Consider the following 16796-nt stretch of genomic DNA (forward strand, 5'->3'; position numbering starts at 1 on the left):
ACTCACACACGCAGAGACGAGCAGACACAGACAGACACAGCCACGTGCTCTCACACACGCTCACACAATCTTTCCACTTAAATGCTCACTGCGGCCCTTACTCGAGATGCTGAAGAACGTGCTGTGACACATCTTCTGGCTGCCGCTCCTTGAGGTAAAATGGCAGATCCTGGGGAAATCAGCAGCCTCGGGGACCTGTGAGACGACAGGAAGGGTCAACGAGTGGCTATCTGACAGCTAGGACTTGTCTCCTCTCTGGACTGATAAATTTTCTACCCAAAATCCAATAGAAGACAGATGTATAGGTACATAGAACATAAGCCACCATAGGCAGATACAATACAAGCCAGGACTTGCAAAAATTCTCTGGAAGATGAATTCTTGCGCCCTATTCCCTTTCAGAAGAAGGAACCTACACAACTACTGCAGTCATCTGAGGAGGTGCATCTGAAAAAAAAGTTAGGACAACAGTCAGACGGTTCAATGATAACTGAAGAGCTCCAGATATCCTGTGTCCATCTACAAATCCCATCTAGAGTCCAACTACACCCCACACTGCACATTACAAATCCCCGGGCCCTCTCCTATTGCACCAGGCTATGCGGCAGGGCAGAGCAGCTCGGGCACAAATGTGTGCTGACAGCCGTGACACAGGATGGACAGGACAGGACAGACAACGGGGACACAACACAGACAGAAAATTCTAGGCAAGGAAAATGGCTGCAAGGACTGAGAGAATGCAAAAGGAGATGACCGAGTTCAAACTGATGGTGAGCTGATGAGGCTCAGAGAACCCCGAAGGAAGAAGATGATAACTGAATGATTTCTTCTAAGAACTGCAAAGATGGATGCCTAGGAATCCTACGGTCAGAATCCTCTACCTAACCTCATATTACGCCAACTCCTAATCCACCAAAATGGATCCAGGTGGGGGCATAGCTGTCCATACAGCCCAGACCAAGACCTGACAAGACATCAGATGCGATGCTTCCAAAGACAGAAGAGAGTCTGACGCCTGTCTGAGCTCCCCAGTCAAAAGTTCTGTGGCCTGGGTGCCAGGCCAGGGAATGCAGAGATCACAGATGCTAACAATGATGCCAAGATTAATGACAGGCACCCCTAAGGTAAAAGACATGGGATACACAAACAACACACAATTCACAACAGACAAGTGACACGAGACACACCGGGACTGCTCTGCCCTGCTGCACACCTCAGCACTGTGATCAAAAGTGAGACTTGGCTTCTATGGGGCCTAAGGGGCCACTTCATTAACACCCCCCCACCTCCAAACTGGACTCAAAACCCCCTCCCTGTAATCCCCAAACCAGCACCGTGCTTTCAGCCCCTCTGTGGGTCACGGCCCTCTACTTATCTCTCATACAGCTGGGGATGCTGGTCCCTGTCAGGTGCAAAGAAAGGCCACCTCATCAGATGGGAAGGTCCTGCTGGCACCGGGCTGGTGTCTCTCAGACAGCTAGATTAAAGAGAACCAAACATCAGTGCCTGATCTTGGCACCGCATCGGCCAAAACCCCACCACTCTGCTACTCACCGCGCTCCTAAGAAGGCCCGGCACCTCCTGACCCTGACCCTCTGCCACACATGGAATGCGTCTGCACCTGAAAGAAAGTTAGAACACATGTCAAACATCACCAGGATAACTCACAAGCTGCAAACACCATATGTCAATCTAGGAACAACATCTAGAGCCCAAGTACAGCCCACATTACAAATTTCAACTCCCCAAGGCTCGTCCTATTGCAGCAGGCCATGCGGCAGGGCAGAACAGCTCCGGCAAAAAATGTGTGCACACACCCGTGACACAGAACGTGACAAACAGGGGGGACATGAAACACGACACATCATGCTTGTGGTGAGGGCCTCGAGGGGAAAAGGCAAAAGGGACCCCAAAGACACACCAGGGAGCACGGCACACCGGACAACACGACACAGATCGGAGCTGTTCTGCACTGCCCGCCTGAAAGCTGCCATCAAAAGTAGAGCCTCTCCCTTTAGCTGTCCTAAGAGGCCCTTCGAGAAGATTGCTTTCCCCTCTGCTCATTTTTGAATCTGTCCCAAGAACTCCCAATCTGCTACTCCGCCATCTCCAGACCGTGGCCCCCGACTTATCTTTTGGATGATCGGTGAGGGGAATCCACGCTGCACCTGAAATGAGTCTGCCTCGGAGGGCTCTGTGACGGCCTGTGAGCCTCTCGGTCAGCTGCAATAAAGAAAACCAAAACCAAAGTATGAGTCCAGAGTTATGTGGGCCAAATCCCTGCAAGTCAGCTACTTGCCCTCTCCTGAGTGTGCCTGGCTCCTTCAGGCTCCAGCTTCATCCTGATTCCAAGGCTGTGGCCTTTATTAGCAGTGGCACCTGGGTTACAGAAAGACAAAGTTAAATGGCATTCCTCTGAGTGCAGTGGATCACCTTGTATGCTGTAAGCCATGGGAATGCCTCTGCTAGGCTTCTGAACAGCCTTGTGTGGGGGTGCCCTCAAATAAACACCCTTTCTCACCCTGCTGCTTGCAAACCCGCTCCCAAGAAATCCTAAACTGGATACCTGATCACCCTCCCTCTCCCAGTCACCATCCTCAACTCACCTGAAGCCTCAATCTCAAACATCATCCTTGACACTGGGCAGATCCCTCTTGTGACACGACGAATCTGCTGAAAAATTGTTGTGCTTGAGAGCTGAGCAATAACAGCCAATTCTCTCCACTGCTCACCTTGACTGCTGGCATCCAGATTGACTTCCTGAAAAGAAAGACAAAGAACAGAGCTGTAACACACTCACCATACACACTTCTGCTGCAGAGACAAATGGGGCCTCACCTGCTCGGGGCAATCCCCTCACCCGGGATGGGGCCCTCTGGCACACATTTAATCCATCTGAATCTGAAAAAAAAGTTAGGACAAGAGTCACACTCTTGTAGGATAACTGATGAGCTCCAGATGCCCTGTGCCCATCCACAGATCCCATTCTAGTGTCCAACTACACCCCACATTACACATTCCAAGTCTCCAAGACTTCTCCTATCGCACCAGGCTGTGCAGCACGGCAGAGCAGCCCCATCCCCAAATGTGTGCAGACACCCGTGACACAGGACAGACAGGACAGACAACAACAGGGGACACAACAGGAAAAGAAATCTCTTGGCAAGGAAAATGGCTGCAAGGACTGAGAGAATGCAAAAGGAGATGAGTGAGCTGAGACCGATGGTGAGCTGATGAGGCTCAGAAAACCCTGGGGGACGAAGATGATAACTGAATGATTAATTCCAAGAACAGCAAAGATGGATGCCTAGGAATCCTACCGTCAAAATCCTCTACCTAACCTCATATTATTACAAGTCCTAACCTCATATTATTACAAGTCCTCATATTATTACAATGGATCCAGGTGGGGCATAGCTGTCCATACAGCTCAGAACAAGACCTGACAAGGCACCTGACTGGATGCTTCCAAAGAGGTAACTTTTGACTGGGGAGCTCAGACAGGTATCAGAAACTCATATATGGCCTGGGTGCCGGGCCAGGGAATGCAGAGATCAGAGATGCTAACAATGATGCCAGGGGTACTGACAGGGCCCTCCAAAGGTAAAAGACATTGGATACACAAACAACACATAATGCACAACAGACAAGTGACACGAGACACACCGGGACTGCTCTGCCCTGCACACCTCAACACTGTGATCAAAAGTGAGACTTGGCTTTTATGAGGCCTAAGGGGCCACCTCATGAACATCCCCCACCTCCAAAGCTGAATCAAAAACTCCACCCAGTATTTCCCGAAACAGCACCATGACTTCATCCCCACTGTGGGTCGTAGCCCTCTACTTATCTCTCATACAGCTGGGGATGCGGGTCTCGGGTACAAAGAAAGGCCACCTCATCAGATGGGAAGGTCCTGCTGGCACCGGGCTGGTGTCTCTCAGACAGCTAGATTAAAGAGAACCAAACATCAGGGCCTGATCTTGGCACCGCATCGGCCAAAACCCCACCACTCAGCTACTCACCGCGCTCCTAAGAAGGCCTGGCACCTCCTAACCCTGACCCTCTGCCACACGTGGAATGCATCTGCACCTGAAAGAAAGTTAGAACATATGTCAAACACCACCAGGGTTACTCACAAGCTGCAAACACCTTATGTCAATCTAGGAATAGCATCTAGAGCCCAAGTACAGCCAACATTACAAATTCCCCCTCCCTATGGTTCGTCTTATTGCAGCAGGCCATGCGGCAGGGAAGAACAGCTCTGGCACAAATCTGTGCACACACCCGTGACACAGAAAGTGACAAACAGGGGGACATGAAACACGACACATCATGCTTGTGGTGAGGGTCTCGAGGGGAGAAGGCAAAAGGGACCCCAAAGACACACTAGGGAACACAGCACACCGGACAACAGGATACAGACCAGAGCTGTTCTGCACTGCCCGCCTGAAAGCTGCCATCAAAAGTAGAGCCTCTCCCTTTAGCTGTCCTAAGAGGCCTTTGGAGAAGATTGCTTTCCCCACTGCCAATTTTTAAATCTGGCCAAAGAACTGCCAACCTGATACTCTCTCATTGTCTCATCTCCAGACCGCGGCCCCCGACTTATCTTTTAGATGATCGGTGAGGGGAATCCACGCTGCACCTGAAATGAGTCTGCCTCGGAGGGCTCTGTGATGGCCTGTGAGCCTCTCGGTCAGCTGCAATAAAGAAAACCAAAACCAAAGTATGAGTCCAGAGTTATGTGGGCCAAATCCCTGCAAGTCAGCTACTTGCCCTCTCCTGAGTGTGCCTGGCTCCTTCAGGCTCCAGCTTCATCCTGATTCCAAGGCTGTGGCCTTTATTAGGAGTGGCACCTGGGTTAGAGAAAGGCAAAGTTAAATGGCATTCCTCTGAGTGCAGTGGATCACCTTGTGTGCTCTAAGACATGGCAATGCCTCTGCTAGGCTTCTCAGCCTTGTGTGGGGTGCCCTCAAATAAACACCCTTTCTCAACCTGCTGCTTGCAAACCCGCTCCCAAGAAATCCTAAACTGGATACCTGATCACCCTCCCTCTCCCAGTCACCATCCTCAACTCACCTGAGGCCTCAATCTCAAACATCATCCTTGACACTGGGCAGATCCCTCTTGTGACACGATGAATCTGCTGAAAAATTGTTGTGCTTGAGAGCTGAGCAATAACAGCCAGTTCTGTCCACTGCTCACCTTGACTGCTGGCATCCAGATTGACATCCTGAAAAGAAAGACAAAGAACAGAGCTGTAACACACTCACCATACACACTTCTGCTGCAGAGACAAATGGGGCCTCACCGGCTCGGGGCAATCCCCTCACCCGGGATGGGGCCCTCTGGCACACATTTAATCCATCTGAATCTGAAAAATAGTTAGGACAAGAGTCACACTGTGGCAGGATAACTGATGAGCTCCAGATGTCCTGTGTCCATCGACAAATCCCATCTAGAGTCCAACTACACCCCACATTACAAACTCCAAGTCTCCAAGACTTCTCCTATCGCACCAGGCTGTGCAGCACGGCAGAGCAGCCCCATCCCAAAAGTGTGCAGACACCCGTGACACAGGACAGGACGTGACAAACAATAGGCACAAGACACAGACAGAAATCTCTTGGCAAGGAAAATGGCTGCAAGGACTGAGAGAATGCAAAAGGAGATGAGTGAGCTGAGACCGATGGTGAGCTGATGAGGCTCAGAGAACTCTGAAGGAAGAAGATGATAACTGAATGATTAATTCCAAGAACAGCAAAGACGGATGCCTAGGAATCCTACAGTCAAAATCCTCTACCTAACCTCGTAATATTACAAGTCCTAATCCACCATAATGGATCCAGGTGGGGCACAGCTGTCCATACAGCTCAGAACAAGACCTGAAAAGACGTCTGACTGGATGCTTCCAAAGAGAGAAGAGAGTCTGATGCCTGTCTGAGCTCGCGAGTCAAAAGCTCTGTGGCCCGGGTGCCAGACCAGGGAATGCAGAGATTACAGATGCTAACAATGATGCCAGGGGTACTGACAGGGCCCTCAAAGGCCTAAGGTAGAAGACAGGAGATACACAAAACAACACACAATGCACAACAGACAAGTGACACGATGCACACGGGGACTGCTCTGCCCTGCACACCTCAGCACTGTGATCAAAAGTGAGACTTGGCTTTCATGGGGCCTCACGAGCCGTTTAATGAACACCCCCCGCTCCAAACTGGACTCAAAAACCCCTCCCAGGAATTCCCAAACAAGCACCATGCCTTCATCCCCACTGTGGGTCGCAGCCCTCTACTTATCTCTCAGACATCTGGGGATGCCAGTCTGTGTCAGGTGCAAAGAAAGGCCACCTCGTCAGATGGGAAGGTCCTGCTGGCACCGGGCTGGTGTCTCTCAGACAGCTAGATTAAAGAGAACCAAACATCAGGGCCTGATCTTGGCACCGCATTGGCCAAAATCCCAATGCTCTGCTACTCACTGCGCTCCTAAGAAGGCCTGGCACCTCCTAACCCTGACCCTCTGCCACACGTGGAATGCATCTGCACCTGAAAGAAAGTTAGAACATATGTCAAACACCACCAGGGTAACTCACAAGCTGCAAACATCTTATGTCAATCTAGGAACAACATCTAGAGCCCAAGTACAGCCCACATTACAAATTCCCCCTCCCTATGGTTCGTCCTACTGCAGGAGGCCATGCGGCAGGGCAGAACAGCTCAGGCAAAAAATGTGTGCACACACCCGTGACACAGAAAGTGACAAACAGGGGGGACATGAAACACGACACACCATGCTTGTGGTGAGGGCCTCGAGGGGAAAAGGCAAAAGGGACCCCAAAGACACACTAGGGAACACAGCACACCGGAAAACACGACAGACCGGAGCTGTTCTGCACTGCCCGCCTGAAAGCTGCCATCAAAAGTAGAGCCTCTCCCTTTAGCTGTCCTAAAAGGCCTTTGGAGAAGATTGCTTTCCTCTCTGCTCATTTTTGAATCTGTCCCAAAAACTCCCAACCTGCTACTCCACCATCTCCAGGCTGTGGCCCCCGACTTATCTTTTGGATGATCGGTGAGGGGAATCCACGCTGCACCTGAAATGAGTCTGCCTTGGAGGGCTCTGTGATGGCCTGTGAGCCTCTCGGTCAGCTGCAATCAAGAAAACCAAAATCAAAGAGTGAGTCCAGAGTTATGTGGGCCAAATCCCTGCAAGTCAGCTACTTGCCCTCTCCTGAGTGTGCCTGGCTCCTTCAGGCTCCAGCTTCATCCTGATTCCAAGGCTGTGGCCTTCATTAGCAGTGGCACCTGGGTTACAGAAAGGCAAAGTTAAATGGCATTCCTCTGAGTGCAGTGGATCACCTTGTATGCTGTAAGCCATGGGAATGCCTCTGCTAGGCTTCTGAGACACCTTGGGAGGGGCTCTCAAATAAACAAATAAAGACCCTTTCTCACCCTGCTGCCTGCAAACCCCCTCTCAAGAACTCCTAACTGGATGCCTGCTCACCCTCCCTCTCCCAGTAACCATCCTCAACTCACCTGAAGCCTCAATCTCAAACATCATCCTTGACACTGGGCAGATCCCTCTTGTGACACGATGAATCTGCTGCGAAATTGTTGTGCTTGAGAGCTGAGCAATAACAACCAATTCTCTCCACTGCTCACGTTGACTGCTGGCATCCAGATTGACTTCCTGAAAAGAAAGACAAAGAACAGCAGTGTAACAGAGTCAGTTGAGAGGTGTAACAGAGTCTGCTGTAGAGGCAAATGGGGCCTCACCTACTCAGGAGAATCCCCACACCTGGCATGGGGCCCTCTGTCACACATTTAATCCATCTGAACCTGAAAAAAAAGTTAGGACAAGAGTCACACTGTGGCAGGATAACTGATGAGCTCCAGATATGATGTGCCCATCTACAAATCCCATCTAGAGTCCAACTACACCCCACATTACAAACTCCAAGTCCCTGGGACTTCTCCTATCGCACCAGGCTGTGCAGCACGGCAGAGCAGCTCGGGCACAAATGTGTGCTGAGAGCCATGACACAGGATAGGACAGACAACGGGGACACAACAGGAACAGAAATCTCTTGGCAAGGAAAACGGCTGCAAGGACTGAGAGAATGCAAAAGGAGATGAGTGAGCTGAGACCGATGGTGAGCTGATGAGGCTCAGAGAACCCTGGAGGAAGAAGATGATTACTGAATGATTTATTCCAAGAACAGCAAAGACTGATGCCTAGGAATCCTACAGTCAAAATCCTCTACCTAACCTCGTAATATTACAAGTCCTAATCCACCATAATGGATCCAGGTGGGGCACAGCTGTCTATACAGCTCAGAACAAGACCTGAAAAGACGTCTGACTGGATGCTTCCAAAGAGAGAAGAGAGTCTGATGCTTGTCTGAGCTCCCTAGTCAAAAGTTCTGTGGCCTGGGCGCCAGGCCAAGGAGTGCAGAGATCACAGAGGCTAACAATGATGCCAGGGTTTCTCACAGGCCCCCCTAAGTGAAAGATATGGCATACGCAAACAACACATAATGCACAATAGACAAGTGACACGATGCACACCGGGACTGCTCTGCCCTGCTGCACACCTCAGCACTGCAATCAAAAGTGAGACTTGGCTTTTATGGGGCCTAAGGGGCCACTTCATGAACACACCACACCCCCCCCCCCCCCCCAAAACTGTACTCAAAACCCCCTCCCAGGAATTCCCAAACCAGCACACTGCTTTCATCCCCTCTGTGGGTCACAGCCCTCTACTTATCTCTCAGACATCTGGGGATGCTGGTCCCTGTCAGGTGCAAAGAAAGGCCACCTCGTCAGCTGGGAAGGTCCTCCTGGCACCGGGCTGGTGTCTCTCAGACAGCTAGAGTAAAGAGAACCAAACATCAGTCCCTGATCTTGGCACCGCATCGGCCAAAACCCCACCACTCAGCTACTCACCGCACTCCTAAGAAGGCCCGACACCTCCTAACTCTGACCCCCTGCCACACATGGAATGCGTCTGCACCTGAAAGAAAGTTACAACATATGCCAAACACCACCAGGATAACTCAAAAGGTGCAAACACCTTATGTCAATCTAGGAATAGCATCTAGAGCCCAAGTACAGCCAGCATTACAAATTCCAACGCCCCACGGTTTCTCCTACTGCAGCAGGCCATGCGGCAGGGCAGAACAGCTCCGGCAAAAAATGTGTGCACACACCCGTGACACAGAACGTGGCAAACAGGGGGGACATGAAACACGACACATCATGCTTGTGGTGAGGGTCTCGAGGGGAGAAGGCAAAAGGGACCCCAAAGACACACTAGGGAACACAGAACACTGGACAACACAACACAGACCGGAGCTGTTCTGCACTGCCCGCCTGAAAGCTGCCATCAAAAGTAGAGCCTCTCCCTTTAGCTGTCCTAAGAGGCCCTTGGAGAAGATTGCTTTTCCAGCTGCCAATTTTCAAATCTGCCCCAAGAACTCCCAACCCACTATTCTCTCATCTCCAGGCCAAGGCCCTCGACTTATCTTTTGGATGATCGGCGATGGGAATCCACGCTGCACCTGAAATGAGTCTGCCTCGGAGGGCCTCGTGATGGCCTGTGAGCCTCTCGGTGAGCTGCAATAAAGAAAACCAAAACCAAAGTATGAGTCCAGAGTTATGTGGGCCAAATCCCACCAAGGCAGCTACTTGCTCTCTCCTGAGTGTGCCTGGCTCCTTCAGGCTCCAGCTTCATCATGATTCCAAGGCCTTCATTAGGAGTGGCACCTGGGTTAGAGAAAGGCAAAGTTAAATGGCATTCCCCTGAGTGCAGTGGATGACCTTGTGTGCTGTAAGACATGGGAATGCCTCTGCTAGGCTTCTGAGAAGCCTTGTGTGGGGGAGGCCTCAAATAAACAAATAAAGACCCTTTCTCACCCTGCTGCCTGCAAACTCCCTCCCAAGAACTCCTAACTGCTCACCCTCCCTCTCCCAATCACAATCCTCAACTCACCTGAAGCCTCAATCTCAAACATCATCTTGGACCTTGGGCGGATCCCTCTTGTGACATGATCAATCTGCTGAATAAAATGTTGTGCTTGACACAGCTTGGAATTTCAGGGAGTTGCACTCCTCAATTAAAAAAAAACAAAACAAAACAAAAAAAACCCAACAAAACCAATCCCAAAAACAAACAAAGAAAAAAACCAAACAAACAAAACCCACACAAACAATAAATCCCAAAACACCTAACTCCCCACAGAAACAAAAAAACCACAGAAAACATCAAAAAATCCAAAACCCCCACAAAAACCAACTAAAAACCCCAAAATGAAAACCAAAAAAAACCAAAAATTCCACCAAAAGAAATCCAACCAAAAAAACAACCAGAGCAAAACTACAAATTACAAAAGCACCTTACCACTCCTAAACACAAAACCCAAAATCACAAACCTAAATACTCCCTGTATTCCATGCTGTTTTCTTCACAGAATCTTCCAAGCCTCTGTGCTTTAGATGCCCAGAAACACCTGCTGAAAAGATGCTGAGACGGGCTGAAAAAGCCTCTTCACTGAAATGAGGAGAGCTCTTAACCCAGCACATCCCAGAGAGGGAATGAAGCCCCTCAGCCACGGCTGGGGTTAATATACCCCTGATTGTGCCCGCCTCTCGTTCCCATGCCACCCAGGAAAAGGGAGGGGGCGAATCCCACCAAGCCCTCAGAGCAGCTACAGCTGTTTGGCTCCTCTGACTCACATTCAAGGGCAGTAAAGGGCTTGTTATAGAAGAAAACTTTTCAGAAAAGGAACAGTGCTTTCTTTTTTTGCAACAACTACTTGGAGCAGAAGAACAGAAAACTGGCAAGATATAAAACTTTGTGGTAAGGTTACATAGCTAGATCAATTGGGTAATTGGGTAATTTGCTGTTACCTTACATAATTATTCTGTGTTTAACAAAAGCCATCTAATAAATTCACACCCAAAACTCCAGCAGCCCAGCTGGCCCTACCAAATCTCTATGTTTATGCATACAGTAAACAAAACCAAAATCCCAGTAATACCTATCAGAAGTCTGTGAAAGAAACCTCTTGAAATTGATCCTACCTCAAATACAAAACAACCCATGCAAAGTTAGCTTGACTCAACAAACAATTTACACAGAGCTAATAACACCAAGAAATAAAACAGCACACCATATACCACCAAAGAATATAATAGTGAAGAAAAAAGAAACCACTTTTTTTTTTTTTTTTAAAGCTTTTGCCAGGACTCCAACAACAACTTCTTCTCCTTCTGAAATGTCCCTTCTCCTTCCCAAATTCCTTACAACTTCTGAGTTTACATCCAAGCAAAAAGCAAAATTCGTGCACTTGTGCGTTCGATGCTCCTGCCAGATTCTCTGTTTCCCTCCACATCTTCTTACACTTTCAGTCTTCACTCTGTCCTGCCGTGATGAGTTTGACGGACGAATTGGTAAACGTTAAGAGAGGATTTCCCTGCCTCCCTCCCCAGAGCTGGTTTCCTTAGTGCATTTCACTCAATCCCAGGCCGGCAACGATGCACGCTCACCTCAAGCGTGCAAGGCTCACAGCTGCTCGGCTAAACTCGGCTCTAATCGGCTAAACTCGGCCATTGTCATCTGCATTCGGCTGGACTCGACCCTTCGGCACGGCTCGGCTCGCTTCGGCCGAACTCGGAGCCGCTCTCTGCGCTCGGCGCGGCTCGGCTCGCTTCGGCCGAACTCGGAGCCTCTCTGTGCGCTCGGCGCGCCTCGGCGCTCTTCGGCCGAACTCGGAGCCGCTCTGTGCGCCCGGCGCGCCTCGGCTCGCTTCGGCCGAACTCGGAGCCGCTCTCTGCGCTCGGCGCGGCTCGGCTCGCTTCGGCCGAACTCGGAGCCGCTCTCTGCGCCCGGCGCGGCTCGGCTCGCTTCGGCCGAACTCGGAGCCGCTCTCTGCGCTCGGCGCGCCTCGGCTCGCTTCGGCCGAACTCGGAGCCGCTCTCTGCGCTCGGCGCGCCTCGGCTCGCTTCGGCCGAACTCGGAGCCGCTCTCTGTGCGCCCGGCGCGGCTCGGCTCGCTTCGGCCGAACTCGGAGCCGCTCTCTGCGCCCGGCGCGGCTCGGCTCGCTTCGGCCGAACTCGGAGCCGCTCTCTGCGCCCGGCGCGGCTCGGCTCGCTTCGGCCGAACTCGGAGCCGATCAGTGCGCCCGGCGCGGCTCGGCTCGCTTCGGCCGAACTCGGAGCCGCTCTCTGCGCTCGGCGCGCCTCGGCTCGCTTCGGCCGAACTCGGAGCCGATCAGTGCGCCCGGCGCGCCTCGGCTCGCTTCGGCCGAACTCGGAGCCGCTCTCTGCGCCCGGCGCGGCTCGGCTCGCTTCGGCCGAACTCGGAGCCGCTCTCTGCGCGGCCCGGCTCGCCTCGGCCGAACTCGGAGCCGATCAGTGCGCTCGGCGCGCCTCGGCTCTCTTCGGCCGAACTCGGAGCCGCTCTCTGCCCTCGGCGCGGCTCGGCTCTCTTCGGCCGAACTCGGAGCCGCTCTCTGCGCCCGGCGCGGCTCGGCTCGCTTCGGCCGAACTCGGAGCCGCTCTCTGCGCTCGGCGCGCCTCGGCTCGCTTCGGCCGAACTCGGAGCCGCTCTCTGCGCTCGGCGCGCCTCGGCTCGCTTCGGCCGAACTCGGAGCCGCTCTCTGTGCGCCCGGCGCGGCTCGGCTCGCTTCGGCCGAACTCGGAGCCGCTCTCTGCGCCCGGCGCGGCTCGGCTCGCTTCGGCCGAACTCGGAGCCGCTCTCTGCGCCCGGCGCGGCTCGGCTCGCTTCGGCCGAACTCGGAGCCGATCAGTGCGCCCGGCGCGGCTCGGCTCGCTTCGGCCGAACTCGGAGCCGCTCTCTGCGCTCGGCGCGCCTCGGCTCGCTTCGGCCGAACTCGGAGCCGATCAGTGCGCCCGGCGCGCCTCGGCTCGCTTCGGCCGAACTCGGAGCCGCTCTCTGCGCCCGGCGCGGCTCGGCTCGCTTCGGCCGAACTCGGAGCCGCTCTCTGCGCGGCCCGGCTCGCCTCGGCCGAACTCGGAGCCGATCAGTGCGCTCGGCGCGCCTCGGCTCTCTTCGGCCGAACTCGGAGCCGCTCTCTGCCCTCGGCGCGGCTCGGCTCGCTTCGGCCCAACTCGGAGCCGCTCTCTCCGCGTTCGGCTGAGCTCGCCTCGGCTCGGCTCCCTGACGGCGGGCAAGCGGCGCCGCCTCACGTTAAACTCGCCCGGCTCGGGGCTCTCCTGCTGCCGCGTCCCGCGGGCGGCCCGGCCATCGCACGGACACGATCGGGAGCGCGGCGTGGCACAGGAGCTCATTGGGCAGTGACCGCACTCGCGCTAATTAGCGCGCACGAGAGCAGCGGGCTCGGTTCGGCTGAGCTCGGCTCCGTTCAGGCAGCCTCGCAAGCCTGGCCTCGGTTCGCTCGAGGCCGTCAGGTTCCGCCGGTCTCGCCTTGGTTCGGCCGAAGGAGGCGTCGTTCGCTCGTGTTTTTACAAATATCTTTCTATATTGACTGTATATTTCTATATTTAATTTTATACTTCTATAATACTTCCATTATTCCAAATAAAAACCCCGTCTCTAACCAAATAAATAAAAAAACCCTTCTTTTAAAGGATACTGAAATATTTTTTATTTATACTTTGTATAATTATACATTCATATTTTAATTTATCGTTTCTTTGGATGTATTACATTAATAATGATATATATATAAAATTTTAAAATAGATTTAAATCATTATTTAAATTATGTATAATATCTACTGCTACAACTAATTTTTTCTGATATTTTAAATTTTTATATTTATCTGTATGTATTTATTATATATTTCTAAACTTAGATTTCTACCTTTATATTATTTGCATTTATAATTTTTACAATCAAAACACTGCCTATTGACCAATAAAGAAAACCCGCTTTATTTAAGTATTTTAAAAATATTTTCATGTTTATAATTTTCATATTTATATTTATAATTTGTTCAATATTACATGAGAACACACCTGCTCCTGCACCGCAGTGGGGCCCCCTCTCCTGGGGACCTTGGGGTGCCCCAACGGCATCAGAGCCCCGAGTCTTCACCCCCTTCTCCTCTATTTAGAAACTACACTGGAACTTTTTTCTGGAAATAAAGACATTACCTAAATCCTCTCCCCGTGTCCTAGACAGATGGATATTCAGTTATTAGTTGGCTGGGCAGCAGTTTCTTAAATAGAATGATAAACAAGATGTGAACATTTCAGCTACAAGCAAATAGGCAAATCTGAACAAGGTACTGGTGGGCGACCACTGAAGTTATTTTGAAGGAATTTTTTAAACAATAAAATATTGATACCACAAAAATAAAGCAAAAAGCTAACTACTGGCTAAGAAAAAATTAACTTTTGACAGCAACAACATTCCAACCACACAGGCTTTTTCCCGATGTCATACCTTATAACTACCTCTCTTGGGAATTCTCATCATGTATCCCAAAAGGAATAAATACCTCAGAGCGTCCTAAAGCAAAAAGTAGCACACATGAGCTCCTCACACTCCCGGGAGGCCTGCACAGCGTGCACTGAGTCTGCAACAAATTCTGCTCAGTGAGAGTCTGCAAACAAAGGTTCAATTGATGAATTGAACTGATTGTAAAGGGAGGTTTTCTAAGCACAGAAGCACAACAAAGAACAAGCAAAAACAATTCTTAAAAAAAACCTGCAAGTTTCATTTAGCATATATGCGACTGATTTCCACCCTGTGGCTTCTCACTTTGATTCGCGTCTGTAGGTTCAGGAAGATGACAATGCACACTCTGCCCTCCCTGAGCCCCCCACAGCAGCTGAGCGCTGCTCCGTGCGCTCAGATCGTCAGGAACTGGATTGCCCGCATGGACTGGAACTGCTCTGCTGCAGATTCAGGAGAGAGAGGCTGGCTGAGGCGTCGTCCCAATTCCATTTCTGTGTGACGAGAAGCGGTTTGTTCCCAACGGGTGCAACAATCCCCAGCTCGCTTCCGTGGTGAGTACCGATGGCACACAAATGGCAGCCTGAGGAAATCGTGTTCTGGGCTCTAAGTGGTCGGGACAGGGTCTGATTTTTTGTTTTGCATCTGTATGATGATTAGTACGACAGGGCCCTGATCGATGACATGGCAGCACAGAATTAAAAACTCCTCAATAGGATTACATCGACTTCTAGGAAAAGACAAAAGCCTAGGACCCTTCTGAAATCTATTTTGAATGCGAAGCACACGGATTGTCACTATGCTGTGCCTTCCAGCTTTTCAAAGCAGCTTACCTCTGAAGACCAGAAAACATTTATTTCTACAGAAACAATGGGCAACCCCCAGGCTAATCTCAGCGCTACTGTTTAATAGGGGATCTGCCAGCGTGCCAGTCCAGCTTCAAGTGTGCTTTATTTCAGTCTAACATCCCCTCAAAATTCTTCTCACATCTCCCAACCCTGACATCTTATTTTTCCCTAAAGCTTCTCATCATTAGCAATTTCCAAGTAACATGGTATTTTTACAACATTCAAAAATGTCATGCTGGACTGTGCTAGAGAGTAATTTGCAAATATAAGCTTAGCAAAGTTTGAATTGACTTGTCCAGAGAAAAAACCTACAAGTGAACACCTACACCTGCCTACAAAGAGCTAACAAGCCCCTGGCAGCTGCCAGCATCAAAGCACAGCGGATGTTTCTAATACAGGGTAAGGATAACAATATCACCTTTTGTTCTCTCCAGCTTGTTTTCCCTGCAGTCATATTTTGCTTCTTATGATTTTTTTAGTCTCTGCATCTTCTTGGACAGCACCGAGCCCGACGACAAGGATACGAGAGTCTTTCCCTGCCGTAGGGAGAGAACCAGGAAAACAGTTAAAATAAGAACAGGGTAGTTTGAAATTCATACTTCCAATGAGAAGCAGCGCCTAACAAACAGAACAAAAGTAAACAAAGCATGGTACCTCCCTGGGGACAGAAGACTTACAAACTCTCCAGGATTTACAATTCTAGCGACCAACCCCTTCAGGACGGCAGCCAAGTGTCCCATGAGGTGGTGCTGCACCAAAGAACGATCTGAGAGGTTCCAAAGAGTGAAATGCACAATATTTTGCAAAGCCGTAAAATCTTGCAAAATAACAAAAATACAATAGATGTAAACTACAGGGTAAGAGTACAAGTGTTCACTTTAAGAGCTGGAACCATCCAGGTGAGCACCTGATAACTGGATCCTCACCAGAGTTTGAACCCTTCAGGACACAGAAGGGTTTTCCCCAGAAATTTCACAGACTGAGTTTTGATACAAGTATACTTGCCAGACCCTCAGAAACATCACCCATTCTCCAGGTGTCTGGAGAGAACTGCAAATGGCTCTCACGTAGTTTGAGCTAGCTCTGTAAGGTCTCAGGGTGAATTTCACCAGATGCAACCAAACTGGGCAACTCCCAGTGGGACAGAAGGAACCCAAAGCTTGGGTTCGCAGAGCTGCAGCAAATACTGAGGAAACAAACATAACAGCGTAAAAAATAATAAACCATCCTTTTTTTTTCTCTTGCTTTTGTTTTTTTCTTATTCAGATCAGCATAGCAATTAAAGAGAAGGTGAAAAACTCACCATTACCGAACATTTCATCATCTGTAGGCTGAGCATCCTTAGCACAGAGGACTCCAAAGTTAAAATTCACCGATCCCTGGGAAATAAAACCAAATATTGTATGATAAACAATCAAACAGCAGACGTAAAAATTTGTTTCCTCTAAGGACTTTCGGGTACGTATGTACCTTTGCATACATCCAACACATTGGAACATACACTTTATA

The 16796-nt window shown here is 50.4% G+C and overlaps 1 long non-coding RNA gene across 1 annotated transcript; it reads right to left on the reverse strand.

The window, feature by feature from the left end:
• Nucleotides 1-13889: 13889 nt before the first annotated feature.
• LOC132078814 (uncharacterized) lies at nt 13890-16582 on the reverse strand. The gene is made up of 2 exons (XR_009419301.1): nt 15706-16582; nt 13890-15111 (listed from the first exon to the last, which is right to left on the reverse strand). It is a non-coding gene; the product is annotated as an uncharacterized LOC132078814 (long non-coding RNA).
• Nucleotides 16583-16796: the final 214 nt, after the last annotated feature.

The sequence above is a fragment of the Ammospiza nelsoni genome, chromosome 12, assembly GCF_027579445.1.
Source record: "Ammospiza nelsoni isolate bAmmNel1 chromosome 12, bAmmNel1.pri, whole genome shotgun sequence".
Classification (NCBI taxonomy): Eukaryota; Metazoa; Chordata; class Aves; order Passeriformes; family Passerellidae; genus Ammospiza; species Ammospiza nelsoni.